Source organism: Brassica napus, chromosome C2, assembly GCF_020379485.1.
Source record: "Brassica napus cultivar Da-Ae chromosome C2, Da-Ae, whole genome shotgun sequence".
Taxonomy (NCBI): Eukaryota; Viridiplantae; Streptophyta; class Magnoliopsida; order Brassicales; family Brassicaceae; genus Brassica; species Brassica napus.
In genome coordinates this window covers 15341000-15358469 of record NC_063445.1, presented here as the reverse complement: position 1 = coordinate 15358469, position 17470 = coordinate 15341000, and the positions used below count along the sequence as shown (strand labels likewise).

General features: G+C 36.0%; 1 long non-coding RNA gene and 1 other non-coding gene across 2 annotated transcripts; both read left to right on the top strand.

Moving 5' to 3' along the window:
• The first annotated feature begins 5496 nt into the window (after positions 1-5496).
• On the top strand, positions 5497-5603 carry LOC125582649. The gene has a single exon (XR_007320106.1). It is a non-coding gene; the product is annotated as a small nucleolar RNA R71 (small nucleolar RNA).
• Positions 5604-15679: 10076 nt separating this feature from the next.
• On the top strand, positions 15680-17444 carry LOC106421770. Its single transcript, XR_007319764.1, has 6 exons — positions 15680-16018; positions 16359-16446; positions 16535-16566; positions 16643-16702; positions 16797-16992; positions 17122-17444. It is a non-coding gene; the product is annotated as an uncharacterized LOC106421770 (long non-coding RNA).
• The last annotated feature ends 26 nt before the right edge of the window (positions 17445-17470 follow it).

Below are 17470 nucleotides of genomic sequence, written 5' to 3'. Positions count from 1 at the left end.
CTGACGCTCATCCGAACTGGAAATTGACGCCGGACCACGTCAGAAAGACGTGGTTCAAAATGCTTGCTGTAAGTTAGTATTAATTAATTATATAGACTTTATTTTTCATTATTACGACTTTTTATTATTTTTAGACTAATTATTAATCTAATTTTTTTTTACAGCAAAAATATCATTGGTCCATTGGGGTGAACGAGAGGGTGAAGAAAGCGTTTGTCGGGAAGGTGAAAGCTCGATTGTTGGACACGGTATCCAACTGGAAGGATGATTGGATCGTGAAGGGTTATGAGCAGGGAAAAATCCGCTGAGCTCACCACGGCTGTGTGGGATGGCCTCATCCATTATTGGAACCTGCCATCGTCCATTAAAGTCTCAAACAGTTCCTACGCCTCCCGTCTGACGAAAGATGAGCAGGGCAACACGCCGATGCTTCACACTACGGGTCAAAAAGCCCACGCCGGTGTCCGTTTGGATATGGTAAATATTTTAATTAATTACTTTTTTAAAAAATATATTCTAACTTTTTAAATGTTTTTAGGCCAAATAGACGGGAGTTCTCCTGTCACTTAAGGATCTTTACGAGAGGACCCACAAGAACAAGGCTGAGCAATTTGTAGATCCTAGGTCCGAGCAAATCTACAACGAGGTGGTTGATATGGACTTTTCAAGGGTCCAAGGTTCAACTCAAAGTAGTATTTTAGATGTCAATCCATTTCTAAGTGTTTCAATTCAAAGAGAATTCAGATTCATACTTAAGCTAAATGCATTCAATGTAATGAGGTGATTTGATTAAGCTAACAAGACTCTAACACAATTCACTAGCAAACTTTCAAGCAAATGGATAAAGGAGAAATCATGGGTATAGGAATTTGATTTCAAATGACTAAGATTCAATCTAAAATAGCAAGGTTTCAATCAACACATTTCCCTAAGTCTAGATAACAATTCTAAGCAAGTTCTTTGTCAAGACAAAAGCTCATTTACTCTCATTGATCAAACATCAAATGTCTTTGGTTTGTGTCAATCAAGGAATCATTAAGAACAGATCATTCAACTTTCTAAACTCCCCTAACATCAAATGCCTTTGGTAGGGTAAGCTAAGAGCATGTGGAGTTGGCTCAGACATTTCATCGAACACCTTCCGGGCAATGAAATGTCTAGATTTCTAATCTAAAATGGCCAACTCTAGATTATCATTAAGATCACTCAATCAAGCAAGGATACATATTAATCTACTCTAAACATTCTAGATCATCACTTAATCATCCTAATCATCCTAACCCATGAATCCAAAAAGAGTCTACTCACTAATCTTCATGATTAACCTTAAACCCATAATAGATTCAAGAGAAATCATGTTAAGAAGATGAGATAGACTCAAATTACTCAAGAAAGAAAGATTATATTACTAAATATTCAAACTTTCTCCAAATTATCAATGTATTTTTGAGAGAAAACAAGATATCCTCTAAAATTAAGTCTAAAATGTATTTATAATAGCTTAAAACTCGAATCGGGTCGACCCGACAAACCCGGGTTTGACCCAAAAGGCAGATGGGTGAGCTGTTCTTGGCATCGACCGAAGACGGCTCCAACCCGCGGCCGTGGTCCGCGGTCTGTCCCATCAAAACTTGACCTCTCGGGCGAGAATCCGCGGACTGCCTTTGTCTGCAGTACACACCCGCGGCCGACCACACCAACCTCGAGCTCTCTGGTCCGATTCCGTGGACTGGTGTTGTCTGCGGATTCCGTCCACGGGATGGTCCGTCTCGGCTGATCTCTCGGGAGCGATTCCGCGGCCTGGTCCAGTCCGACCTGGTTGTCCGCGGTTGGTCCATCTTCTTGCCTTTGCCCCTTTTCTTCATGCTTACCCATCAAACTCTCCAAACTTCAACTCGAGCTCTTCTAAACCTAACATACTACACATGCATATGCTATATACCTAATTAGACTCTAAATGCATCTTAAATGATCTTAATGAGTATGGAAATCATGCTTAAAAACTACGTAAAATCTCAAGACATCAACTCCCTCAAACTTGTCATTTACTTGTCCACATGTAAACTTTCAAGAGCTAAAGGGAGAGTTGTTTGAAAATGGGAACTCACAACCAAAAGAACACTTTCTAGCCTTCAACCTAACATCACAAGGAAAATATAGCAAATATCATGGGCAACCCTCTTAGTACACTTTAGCTTCTCAAGGCCTATCAAGACTCTTTTATCTTTACACAAGTTGCATTGCCATTCTGTCAACAAGTTTCTTAGCCAACCCTCACATTTATTCACACACACACACAAGGTGAATTCTTGCAAATGGATATTTGATCTCAATCATTTGGTTTGGTGAGAGAAGATGGTCTAATGTGAAGAAAAATGGGTTTCAAATGCATTATTTATAGTGACTCACACTCAAGAATGAGAGCAAGATCATTATGCTAAATTTATCTAAGAAAATGAGCAATTCATGCATACAATGCTTTGTTCTCATCATTCTACCATTTTCTTAAGTAGTATCAAGTTCTACCCATCTTTTTCTTCATTCCCAAACCCAAAATACACCCACTTTCATCTCTCACCCAATAAACACTCTTTTCTCTCCTTTGATTTAAACCAACTAGGGACTCTTTTTTATTTTATTTTAGACTTTAGATTTTTTTGGCTCAGCTCTTTCCTTTTCTTTCCTTTTTCCCACTCACTTATTGTTTCTTTGATTCTCTCTTTTTTTTTTTGGAAGGAGGTTCTATTTCTATTTATACTCTAGAGCTTCTCTTTTCTAACTTTCTTTGTCCCTAGGAGTTTCTTTACTTTAAGCACTCTTTTTGGTTCATTTTTCTCACTTATTTTTGTGATTTTCGAAATTTTTCAATTTTTGTGGATTTTCTATGCAAATAATTATTCATAATGCAATGCATGAGACTTAATGACAAGTAGACAAAATAAAACACAATGTGAGATAGTAGACTCTCCCCAATACTTACTTCACACAGTCTCTTGTGTGAGAATAAGCTCAAAAGAGAGATCTAAGGAAAAGACATAAACATGATAACTAAGTATTTACAAAGGTAGAATGCACTTACTTGAAGTTGGCTGTCATGAGAGAAGGGAAATGAGGAGGGATGGCTTGTTGTCACCTTGAAATTTTTGACATGACCTTTGGGAATTTTTGAGAATTCTCCCAAACTTGTCCCTAAGCTTATTCAAACACACTAAAGCAAGAAAAAGATATATAGAAATATATACAAAGGATACCATGAGACTTCCTCCCAAGTGAAATTGTTTTAAGTCTCTAGCTTGACTTTCCTTCCAATTGGCTAGTGAAGAGGAGGATCTTTCCCACTTTCAAGAGTGATAGTGAGGATTTGAGAGAGAAGCTCTTGAAGCTTGATTGGATCATCTTGGAGCTGTGGAGTGATGATGGCCTTTGCACTTGTGAATGGTGTAGATTTTCCCTTGCATTTGATCTTGTACTCAATAGCTCCATCCTTGAACTTCATTGGGTGAAGAGTGAGAGTGTGTGGCATCATATCAAGAGGTGGAGGGTGAGGTTCTTTCATCATCTTCTTCTTGTCATGAGTAGCCTTTATGGCTCTACTCACCTCCTCCTTTGTAGCATTTCCAAGTGCTCATCACACATCTCTTTAGAGGACTCTCCATCAAGACCTTCTTTTCCACTAACAACCATTTCATGCTTGATCTTTTCAATGGAAGGTTCTCCACAAGTGATGGTTTCACAATACTCAACATTCATCATTGAAAATTTGATTGGGTAGGAGACAACTTTGTTCACATTGAGGAGTGTGACCTTCTTGTTGGCAAAGTCAATACAAGCTCCTACTGTTGTGAGAAATGGTGTGCCAAGGATCAATGGGACTCTCTTCTCAGTTGCCATCTTCAAAACAGTGAGGTCAATAGGAATGGTGCAAGCTCCAATCTTCAAAGGAAAGTCCTTGATGAGACCAATTGGAATTGTAGAAGAGGAGTCCCCAAACATTAGTAAGGATGTGTTTGGCTCCATGTTTTTAATCCCAAGACTCTTCACCATCTCCATTGAGATCACATTCACACTTGCACCAGAATCAACAAGAGCATCATCAAGTGTGAACTTACCAAGGGAGCAAGACAAGGTGAACTTCCCTTGGGTTTTTAGTTTAGGAAGGGACTGTGGTGTGATTGGTGGATCAAGCTGCATAGTAGAGATGTCTAGGAGCTCTCCTACTTCTTCTTTGTGAGCTAGAATATCCTTGATGAGCATCATTTGGACATGAGCATCATGCATATTTGAGATCTCTGGAAGCTTGACTCCTACAGCACTTATGTCTTTTCTGAACTTGGCGATCACCTTCTTTTGAGCTTTGGTGAGGACTCTTTGTGGAAATGGGAGCTTATCATAAGGTGACTGCTCAACCTCAGTGGTTCCTTCCAACTTAACTTCTTTTAGCCTCTGCACAGCCTCTCGTTCAACTTGTTTCTCAGCCTTGTGCTCATCTCTTTTCAGAATCTATGCTGCAACCTTCAGTTCAGCTTGTGCCTTAACCCTCTCCATAGCCTTGTGTTCAGTCTTATCCACAAGCTGTGCTGCAGCCTGGGAAACAGATTATGTTCCATACAAGAAGCTTTCAGTCTGATCCACCTCTTTCTCACGATCACTCAACTCAATCTCAGAAGAAGTAGTAGAGAGGATAACATTGCAATACTCTTTGGGATTCTGCTCTGTTTTCTCTGGTAGAGATCCCATTGGGCGCTTGGAGGTTAAAGGCATATAGGCAAACTGATTCTCCAAAGCCTTGAAGTGGGAGGCAATGTTTGAGAATTTGTTGTTGAGATCATTGTTGCTTCCATCAACTTTGGTGTGAAGGTTCTTCAACTCATATCCAATGTGCTTCTCACTTCTAGTTTGAGACTCCAAGATCTGTTCCAACATTGCATCAGTGCTACTTTCTTGTGGAGCAGAAGTAGAAGATCCGGCTTGGCGTTGTGTAGACTGATTTCCTTTGGAGGAAAAACCTTGAGAGTAGTTTTGGCTAGCTTGGTAACTTCCTTGTTGGTTGTTGTAGAAGGGCTTTTGCTGGTAGTTGTTTTGGTATTGAAAGTGAGGCTCCTTTTTGTACCATGTCCAATTAGCATTAACGAAACATAGCTCTTCTTGACATTCTAGACCATCAACTTCATTAACCACAACTATCTCCTCTTGCTTATGTTCACCAACAAAGTGTACTTTCTCTTGTTTGGCTCTGTCTGAAAGAAGCAAATCCATCTTATCTTGTAGAGCCTCTTCAACTCTCTCCTTGTGTTCTGATCATCTCCTCCACTGTCTCTATTGCTCCTGTCAAGGTCATCACTGTAGACTGACTCACTCTGAGCCATATTCTCTACAAGCTCCTCAGCATCTACTTCATTCTTCCCCAAGAAGAAACCATTGCTAGCAGTATCCAGCTGGCTTCTGAACTTAGGTAAAACTCCTCTATATAAGGTACTGAGCAGACTCTCCTTGGTGAAACCATGATGTGGGCATTGAGACCAATAGCTTATGTACCTTTCCCATGCTTCACTAAAACCTTCAAGATTCCTCTGTTGAAATCCAGAGATCTCATTCCTAAGCTTGGCAGTCCTTGAGGTAGAGAAGAACTTGTTGAGGAAGACTTTCTTGCATTCATTCCAAGTGGTGATAGAGTCAGTTGGAAGGTTCTTCTCCCATGTGTGAGCTTTGTCTCTCAAAGAGAATGGAAACAATCTCAGCTTGAAGGCATCTTCAGAGACACCATTGGTCTTGGACAAACCACAATACTTGTCAAACATGTCCAAATGATCAAGTGGATCCTCCAAAGCTAGACCATGATACTTGTTGTTCTCTATCATGTTGATCAAGCTGGATTTGATCTCAAAGTTGTTATTCTCCACAGCTGGTGCTCTAATGCCCATCCTATTCCCATGGATATGAGGCTGATCATAAGTGCCAATAGCTCTAGCTTGGCGCTGATTCCCCTCCATCTCAAGCTCAACTCTGTCCAAATGAGCTTTCCTTTCTTCTTCTCTTCTCTTCTTTGCAATCTCCCTTTCAAAAGCTCTAATGTCTTCAACTCCTCAAGTTCATGTACCTGACATTCAAAAGAGCTAGGAGAGAGAATCAGTAACTAGATACAAGAAAATAAGACTTAGTCTCAAGCAAGCATCAAATCTCAATGTCAAAATCAACTTAGAATTGGCAACGGCGCCAAATTTGATATGGACTTTTCAAGGGTTCAAGGTTCAAATCAAAGTAGTATTTTAGATGTCAATTCATTTCTAAGTGTTTCAATTCAAAGAGAATTCAGGTTCATACTTAAGCTAAATGCATTCAATGTAATGAGGTGATTTGATTAAGCTAACAAGACTCTAACACAATTCACTAGCAAACTTTCAAGCAAATGGATAAAGGAGGAATCATGGGTATATGAATTTGATTTCAAATGACTAAGATTCAATCTAAAATGACAAGGTTTCAATCAACACATTTCCCTAAGTCTAGATAACAATTCTAAGCAAGTTCTTTGTCAAGACAAAATCTCATTTACTTTCATTGATCAAACATCAAATGCCTTTGGTTTGTGTCAATCAAGCAATCATTAAGAATAGATCATTCAACTTTCTTAATTTCCCTAACATCAAATGCCTTTGGTAGGGTAAGCTAAGAGCATGTTGAGTTGGCTCAGACATTTCATCGAACACCTTCCGGGCAATGAAATGTCTAGATTTCTAATCTAAAATGGCCAACTCTAGATTAGCATTAAGATCACTCAATCAAGCAAGGAAACATATTAATCTACTCTAAACATTCTAGATCATCACTTAATCATCCTAATCATTCTAACCCATGAATCCAAAAAGAGTCTACTCACTAATCTTCATGATTAACCTTAAACCCATAATAGATTCAAGAGAAATCATGTTAAGAAGATGAGATAGACTCAAATTACTCAAGAAAGAAAGATTATATTACTAAAGATTCAAACTTTCTCCAAAGTATCAATGTATTTTTGAGAGAAAACAAGATATCCTCTAAAATTAGGTCTAAAATGTATTTATAGTAGCTTAAAAATCGAACCGGGTCGACCCGACAAACCCGGGTTTGACCCAAAAGGCAAATGGGTGAGCCGGTCTTGGCATCGACCGCAGACGGCTCCAACCCGCGGCCGTGGTCCGCGGTCTGTCCCATCAAAACTCGACCTCTCGGGCGAGAATCCGCGGACTGCCTTCGTCTGCAGTACACGCCCGAAGCCGACCACACCAACCTCGAGCTCTCTGGTCCGATTCCGCGGACTGGTGTTGTCCGCGGATTCCGTCCGCGAGATGGTCCGTCTCGGCTGATCTCTCGGGAGCGATTATGCGGCCTGGTCCAGTCCGACCTGGTTATCCGCGGCTTGGTCTATCTTCTTGCATTTGCCCCTTTTCTTCATGCTTACCCATCAAACTCTCCAAACTTCAACTCGAGCTCTTCCATGAAAATTTTTAACGAGGAATTTACCATGAAAGACACGCAGATTCGTCGTAAATTTTAGTGTAAGGAACGACGAAATTGAGTGTCTACTTTACGAGGAAATTGTTTACGTGTACTTTACGAGGAAATGATTTACGTGTACTTTACGAGGAAACGGTTTACGTGTACTTTACGACCAAAATATTTACATGGCTTTTACGAGGAAATAGTTTACGTGGCTTTTACAAGGAAATCGTTTACGATAAAATTATTGACCCATTTTTACGACGAAACCTTTCCTCGTAAGTTTACGACGAATTAGCGAGGAAATATACGTTACGACGAACGTTTAACGAAGAAATTACTTTCGTATTTAATTCGTCGTAAACACTATTTTACGATAAAATAACCACGAAAACCGTTGTCGTTATAAATGCGTTTTCTTGTAGTGATTATCCAAGTTAACATCTTTCAAAAACTCAACATTTGTATATAGTATAGTTTATTGTTTTTGAAATTATTAAATAACATGTATACTAATATAGTTTTGGTTTGTTATAAAATTTTGTTTAATTCCTATGTTTTAACAAAAATTTGGGGACTCCCCGAAATTTTTACCTGATGTGATTCTTTCTTTTTCTAACGCTGGATTATTATGATATTACAGACTATGAAAAATATTATAGACGATTCTACGTCCAACAATTCTATATCATTTTTTATGAGGATTCACATCTAACACCAGCATCACGTAAGCCGCGTTATGGATCCATTGTCTATTGATTAGCTTTTAATATGATTATTGTTGTGACATTGGTATAGACATTTTTCAGTTTAATTAATTAAAACGTATCCGTCCCTATTTAAAGAGGGTAACTATGAATAGAATGTGATTTTATTGACATTATGAGGATTAAATAAAAATGTCGATACGTCCATCAACCATCGAAGATCTGCTGATCTGGTTAATTAGTAGTCAAAAGGTTTTACATAACAAACATAAACTTACCAACTTAAAATAAGTATTTACATGTTGTAAACTATTGGAAGGAATTGAAGATCAAAAATCTTCAAAAAAATGAAAACAAGACATCAGTGTCAGTGTGTCACCCATAAAACATAATTTTGAGGTATTAATGGAGTTTGGTATAGTAAGCGGTAAATCGCTTTTCACCAATATAACGGAAATGTTCAAACAATCATGATACATAGATTTATTAGAAGACCCTACATATTTCAGAATGCTCATCACAAAACTGCATGACTTACAATCACAAGATCCGTAAATATATTTTGTAATAACCAAGTTGAGCCACTAGGTATCTCCACCAAAGACAGGACACTTCCACGTAACATATATCGAGCTTTTTCGTAATTAAAAGGGAACCCATCACATTTACTTCTTTTTATTAAGTTTCATTTACAAAAATTGGATATGTTATTAAGGCTGGTGATCTTTTCACTCTCCTCTATCGTTCTCGATGGACCTTTTTAGCAGACTATTGCTCCAGTGTGTTCATGTGGAGCTTCAGCTAGTTTTCCGACAAAGACTTTCAAGTCGGTGAAGAGGTGACGCATATGCTCAATATATGCTCCTCCTATCACTCTGGATTCGATACGTGTCTTGGGTTGCTGAAGATGGTCATCTTCTTTCTTTGTGTTCTTTTGGTTGGTTGGGCCTTTTTAGACCTCGCTTTTTACGGGGCCTATGGCCTAAAATTGTACTGTATAGTTTAGGTCGTTTGATTGGAATTTTTTAGGGTTGACTGCCTAGAACCCCCTGTGAATACAACAACCCTATCTATTCCCACCCGTATTATTTACCTCTTGAGAAAACCACCCTAATATTTAATTCTCTTCAAATATCCCCCCATTCTTTTTAACACTGTCCAGATCCCCATCTCTAATCAGATCCGAAAACACAATTGCAAAATTAATAAATCGCGTTTTGTAAATATATTATCCATTATCATGATCCGACCCGACCCTACAAAACAGACCCTACGAAATCGATTCGGGGAAAACTCAAAATTAGGTTCGTGTGTTTTCAGGTCTCGACACAGAGACGACGAAGAGAACAAAAGGACAGAAAGAGAGATAGAAAGAGTGAGAGGGATGACCGAGCAAGCAAGCGTGAGAGAGAGTTCAGTTCGGGTTCGTCTTCAACGCGAAGAGGACAGAGAGAGAAGAAGGAGAAGAAGAATAACAATGGAAGAGAGCATAGAGTACGTACATGTTACAGAGAAACATAACAAAAAAGACAGTAAACTATGTAACGATATTCTCAACAGCTCTTCGCTATATTTTCCTGTAAAAGTACAGAGGATAGAGAGACAGCGACGAAAGGTGCCATGGACGAAACAGAGGCACAAAGAGACGAGTTTTGAGTCTAAGCTCTCTTTATTTTGTATTATTGGGTTTGAAATTCTCTTATTAGACTTGGTGTTGTTTTGTGTTAAAGTCTTTGAAACCAGGAAACCTGATTTTTAAAGTTTACGTTCTTTAACCATAACTCATGTTTTAAACATAACTACACATATATATATATGTATATAAAAATCGGAAAAAGTTATACTCATGTTAAACATAAACACAACAAACATAACAATCAGACAATGTAGAACTCTTATTTTAAACATAAACACAAACATAACAATCAAACAAAGCCAAACTCATGTCTTAAGTATTCCCTAGCAGAAGAAAGATTTAGAAATTAGTGGTGTAACTTCTTCTTCATCGTAGGGTTCTTCTTAAGATCCTCTATGTAATTGGGATTTGTTCCATTGATGAAACAAATTAAACGATTATCTTTATTGTTTCACCTGATTCCATAGTTTTACTGTTCATCGTCTTTTTCTTTACGTCTCTCTGTAACATGTAACATGTACTCTCTGCTCTCTTCCATTTTTTCTCTGTAACATGAAAACACACGAACCCTAATTTTGAGTTTCCCCCAAATCGATTTCGTTTTTTAAAGTTAAGTCGGGTCTATATTGCAGGGTCGGATCGGATCATGATTAATGGATAATCTATTTACAAAACGCGATTTATTAATTTTTAATTGCATTTTCGGATCTGATTAGAGATGGGGATCTGGGCAGAGTTAAAAAGAATGGAGAGATATATGAAGAGAATTAAATTTTTGGGTGGTTTTCTCATGAAGCAAATAGTATGGGTGGAAATAGATAGGGTTGTTGTCTTTACGGGAGGTTTTAGGCAGTCAACCCAATTTTTTATATTTATTTTGTTCCTTTGGAATTAGTCTTTTTTTCTCAATATCATTATCATTAAAGCCTAAAAGGCTAAATAATTGGTACATAAATATGAGTAAGGCCCATTAATAAACAAACAAATTGAGTCCCAAAGCGAAATTAGATCAACTTAGGTTTACACGTATTTTACATCAAAGCGCCAAAATAACAATAGTAGAACACATGTGGTGACACACGTTCATCATGCAAGGATAGAGTCCCTCGCCTCCTACCATCGTTCTTCACCGCCGTCTTTCTACCAAGTCAAATCTCGCGTCGCACCTCGCTGTTATTAAATCTATACTCCCAAACTTTGATAGTACCTGTAAACATCTTTTGCAGCTGTGTTGCGACTGACAAACTTCACATCTGCACTCAAATACTTCCATACAGATCTGACCCTCTCATATTCAACGTTATGAAAATGGTAAATCATGTTAAACGATAGCTTCGCTACCATCTGATGAAAACAGTGTGATCAATCTTCCTTACTTGCAGTTTTGCTTCTGCTTTGAGCACTATTTGACGAATATCACCATTCTTAGCCATGAGATTAAATTTCAGTAGATGGCGTCTTATACAATTAGTCCCATTCCTGTTAAGAGTCATGTGCATATTCAAATTTTCAGTGCCTGCATTGTGCTTTTTGAGAGCCATCTTTCTAAGTAATCACTGCAGAATGTTCCCACACAGGTGAGTATTGCCTCTTCTGTTTCTGAGCCAATGACTTTCTTTCATCATCATCATCACCTGACTCATTTTCAGAATCATCAGTCTTCTGTTTCTTCTTTTGCGGCTTCCCTTTGCCACCATCATCACCCTTTTCTTTCTGTTTCTTTCTCTCCTATCAGCATCATCAGCCTGAACCTGCTGTTTCTTTCTCTTATTTAGATCACCATCAGCATTGACAGAAACCCTCACTCTTAACCAGTTCATAATCAGCTTCCATAATATTACATCATCATCTTATTCTTCTTCTTCTACATCAATGATTCTCCTTCTACGAGATTGAGAAGGCTGAGATCCATCACATCTGGTACATTCTTGTCCAGCATTTGCAGCATCAACAACTCCTTGAGACTCAAAGTCTATCGACATCAAGTTTGAGAAGCCACTTGAATCCATAGTTGATACACCAACTTGCCGTTATCACAAGCGGTTATTAAAGATAGCATATAGTTTTAGGGTTTGTACTTTGTAGTTATATGAATGAAATTATAATTAGCTATTATTTTAGGGCAAATCTCCAAAATAGCATCTTTCTAAGTTTATATCACAAAAATAGCACTCAAAAACTAAAATGACCAAAATAGCACCTTTCTAAGTTTACCCTTTGAAAATTTTAATTTTTTTATTTTTCAAAATTTGAAATCTTATCCCCAAAACCTCATTTCTCAACTCTAAACCCTAAACCCTAAACTCTAAACCCTAAACCCTAAACCCTAAACCCTAAACTCTAAACCCTAAATCCTAAACCCTAAACCCTAAACCTTAAACCCTAAACTCTAAACCCTAAACCCTAAACTCTAAACTCTAAACCCTAAATCCTAAACCCCACCCTTTAACTCTAACTCCTAAGTTTGTGATTTTTGATAAAACATTAAGTGCTATTTTTGTGACTTTTGACCTTGAATGCTAGTTTGGGAACAAAAACTTGATTTAGTGCTATTTTTGTCTTTTTCTCTTTTATAGTAAATAATAGTAATAAGTCAATGACTAGTTGACACAAAAGGTTTCAAGACTAGAAAGTCTTGAATTTGATAGTAAATGCAGAAATTGTAACTACTAACTAAGCACAAAGACATACTAATTCTAACTAGTCTACGGAAGCCATTTAATCGTCTAAGAACTAAGCAAGATGTAAGTTTAAACAAAGAGTCTAAACAAAGAGTCTCACCACTGACACTGGGCAATGATCTAAAGTATGTTAACTTGTTTAAGTCAGATATACGGTACAATCTGATGCAGCCATCATCACAAGCAGCTGCAAGAAGCCTGTTTGTGTCCTATGACTGCTCATGAAACTCCTCTGAATCAGAATCATCCTCACTCCCACTTTCTTCATCATCATCTCTCTCTCTTTAGTACATGCATGAGCTCAAATTGGAAATCAGTTACAAATTTGAATGGGTTTGATTCAAGAAGGCGAAGATGAAGAAATATCACTTATAATTTACAAGAACTAGCAATCTTACAAGAGTTAAAGCGAAATGCATTCATAAATTTGAATCAATGACCAAGTTATTTTTTTTTTTGCGCAAACATCAATGACCAAGTTAAAGAAGACGAAAAATCGATAGATTTATTTGTTGTTAACCCGCTAACCAGTGACATGTTACAACCCAACCATTCACAAACCGCTTGGGTTATACTCACGAGACCCATGATTCTCTGGACAACAAATTGCTTCTCTAGACCCACTCCGTGATAGGTCTATATAAAAGCCAGACCTGTGGGCCATATGTTGAATTGACAACATCATTAGTCTACCATTAGATTCTTTTTCCATCAATATCAACAATAATCAACTTTAAATTTCAAGATCCCAATGATGAATTTTGAGAAGGTCTAACAAATTCTAGAACATTTCCAATTTGCTTGATTTAGGGGCTCCATCCTAAATTGTTTAATAACTAAATTAAGTCTAAAACAAGTAAACACTAACGGAGTCACAGAAGTATGTTTCTACTCAAACGTACAAACGATAATGACATCATATGATTTTCTACACAATAACAATCACTAATATATTTAGTATTTGTGATTCACATAATGAATTGAAAGTGAAAAATCAACAGTATTTATAATAGATAATAGAAATTGATCCGCGCCTCCGCGCAAATGTTTGATTTAACACGTGTTCAACGTAAACTCATAAATCGCTGGTTTTATAAAAAAAATCTATGTATAATTTTTATGTTTTATAATTTGTGGATTTAGTTAATCTCATGAAAAGGTTATATCCCTTTAACACACGATTTAGTTAATATCCGTACAATATTAATAATTGTCTGAATTTTGATTTGGTTAGATAAGCTTTGGAATTGTAATTAATTAATGAAGATTGATTTTAAATGCGGTGGCAGAATCTGTAAACAAAAAGAAATACAAAATGAAGTACTTAATTTATTGTAAATACAATGACTAAATGTGTAAATAAAAAATATATTAAAATACTGTTATCCATGTTTCCAAACAATTTTCATTTAAACTGTTATCCATGTTTCCAAACAGTACTAAAAGATATCTCAGTTTTAATAATATAGAAGCATATTTACAAAATAGTAAATAACTAACATATTTAAATATAGAAAATAAATTGTAGCTTCAAGATTTAAAATTTATCTGGTCTTTTTAATAGTCATTAAATTTTACAGATTTAAATAGAGAAAGTTTGGAGAAATACACTCAAATAAGATTATAATTTGAAAACTACACTATTGTTTAAGTTTTTGGAAAAATACACTTATGTATATATAAATTTACTGAATTGTCCAATCTTAATATTTCTCAAATCCTAATTTATTTTATATTAAAGTAACAGTTTTAGAAAAATGATTATTTTTAAAAACAAAATCTTTATAGTATCTACACAATATATTTTTAATATATCATAAACTTTTATTATTTGGAAAAAATAAAAAATAATCACAAGATTACATCTCCTTCTCTGTATCCTCAATTTCTATTTTTTTTTCTTTTCTCTAGTTTCACAAATTATTCCTTTCATCTCATTAAGAGACTTGTTGATTCATGAATCAGATTTCAGTGTCTAATGTTTTTTTCTATTTTATTCTGACAATAGTTCATGATAAAGTCAAAACAAATCATTTTTTTTATTTTAAGTATAAATGATAAAATAAAATATTTAATTTCAACACACATATTTATCTTAACCTTAAATAATTATAATAATATTATTTTATTAACTTTCAAGTTTATATCTCAATTATTAAAATATATAATTTGAGTAAGAATGTCAATTTATATTTAATAAAGAGTAGTTTTCAAAAAATAAAATAAAAAGTGTAGTTTTCAAATTTTAAACTGTTAATGGAATAATTTACAAATTATCCCATTTAAATATTCAAAATGATTACACATTTATGAATTTATATATATATATATATATATATATTGGTATGAGATGAAGGTTGCATGTTCTTCAAATGAATATTTTAAAAGTAAAATCAGATGTTGTAAAAAAAATACAAAAATATACATATAAAAATAATAAAATATTAAAATATTAAAATACAGAATATTTGAATTTTAATAAAAATAAACAAAATTAAAGAAAATTTCTTGAAACTTTAACTATGTTTACATCTAAAAAGTAAAAACATATCTATCTATAATAATAAAGTTGACTTATGATCTCTCCTCCTTCCTCCACCTCAGCATAGAGCATGAACCAATTACTGACACGTGGCTTCTTCTTTTAACTATTTTGAAATATTTGTCGCTGGAGATTTGTAACTTGAGCTAACTTTAATCTGATTAATGGAATGGGCTATTAAAGCTTTAGAAAAGAGGTCCATATTTTATTAGGGTTTGGTTTGTTTTCCCGGTTGACATGCAGAGTAAAAACATATCTATCTATAATAATAAAGTTGACTTATGATCTCTCCTCCTTCCTCCACCTCAGCATAGAGCATGAAGCAATTACTGACACGTGGCCTCTTCTTTTAACTATTTTGAAATATTTGTAGCTGGAGATTTGTAACTTGAGCTAACTTTAATCTGATTAATGGAATGGGCTATTAAAGCTTTAGAAAAGAGGCCCATATTTTATTAGGGTTTGGTTTGTTTTCCCGGTTGACATGCAGAGTAAAAACATATCTATCTATAATAATAAAGTTGACTTATGATCTCTCCTCCTTCCTCCACCTCAGCATAGAGCATGAAGCAATTACTGACACGTGGCCTCTTCTTTTAACTATTTTGAAATATTTGTTGCTGGAGATTTGTAACTTGAGCTAACTTTAATCTGATTAATGGAATGGGCTATTAAAGCTTTAGAAAAGAGGACCATATTTTATTAGGGTTTGGTTTGTTTTCCCGGTTGACATGCAGAGTATAATCGGCTTGACTCTCCAGATCTCACTTCTCCTACCTTCGTCTGTATAATGGCTTGACTTACTGACTATCCTCTTTCAGATACATTAATCTTTGCATTTACGTGTTTATAAATGGGATCGTAGCCTGCGATTATCAGACCCACCACTCTTAACAATGGGCTTCTATCGGAGGTCTCCCTGATTCACGCTTTCATACCAAAGTCGAGGGATTCTTCGTCTTTCCAAATCGAGGTATTGTTAGAAATCCTTCTTCTCGGATCTGACTGTGATTCTCGATTTCAAATCTCCAATGCATTTTATTTGCTTTTGAGAAGTGGATTGAAAGAATATGGGATAGATACCTATATCTTCTCCTAACTTCTGGTGTTATTATATACAAGGATATTTCACTTTCATGGATTTTATACGCCATAGAATTTGAGATTTGAATCGAATGAAACCATAGCCTCAAAAGCTTTGAGCCAGAAGTCTTATGTCTTAGTGTTACTGACTATAGCTGTTTGTTCTTCTTCTTTTTCGTTTCTAGGCTGTCTTTAATTAGTGTCTATTGTTTTTGGATTTTGTTTTGCAGTGGATTCTATCTCCCAAATACACCGACTTATGATCCATATGGGATTTTCTAAGTTCGTGGCCTGCCTTCTTATTTGAGTGTATTTAAGGTATTCTAAGCTTCATGCTCATCCGGCGTATTTGACCTTTTGTATAATTATCAAGTAAATAAGTATCTTATCTTCTTCTATAATGCAGGTTGTCGCACCTGTTAGAATGACATTCTAAATGTAAGCCTGCCTATTTTATTCTTTCATATACTTCTTCTTCTATCATATCTTTCTTTTTCTCATATTTGGATTCCAGCCCTTTTGGATACGTGACATGTATGATACCTATAAGCACGTTCTTTGCATCCATCCTCTGGTAAATCTTCACACAGCCGGACGTATAAATTTTGTAGATGTCATTTTGTCTGAGTCTGCTGTCTCTTGATCATTCTGTTTACTCCATTTTGCAGGTCTATAAATACTGCATATTTGGACATTTCAATTGCCTTCATACAGATTTTCAAAGGACACCACTCTCTTTCTGCTCAAAGCCTATTTTATAACTGTTGCATTGAATGTTGATGCAAAGCTGCCAACGATGTCGCTTATCGCTTCAGACTCCAGCTTCTTGCCCGGTGTGAAAGAGCTCCATTGGTCTCAACAACGGTATGTTCTCTTCTTTTCCTTCTAATCATGCATTGTTGCCTTTCTTAGCATGTGCGGACTGTTACTCACCATACTCAACCGCTTTGCTTTGCTTTATACTATTTCTAATTATCCTTTCTGAATGTGCAGAGAACACCACAGGTTTCCCTGATGCTACAACTGATGAAGCAAGCACAATGGACTCAACACCACTACCTTGTCAAGCGGAGACAGTGATAAGCATTGACAGCAGAGCAAGTGATTTCACGTGGAAACAACAACAATGCAGAAAGAGTATTAGCTAATCATCAACATCATGAAGTGAAATAAAGGTTTGGGGATGCTTAGTGTTAGAGTGAGATGCAAGTCGTGTAACTCCAATCTCTGTTTATGTTATTGTTTACTTTACTTTATAAAAACCATGCTGGATTCTATCAAGAAAACTTTTAAAAATTGATTTATTGTTTACTTTACTTTCTTAAATAATCTTTAATCCCTT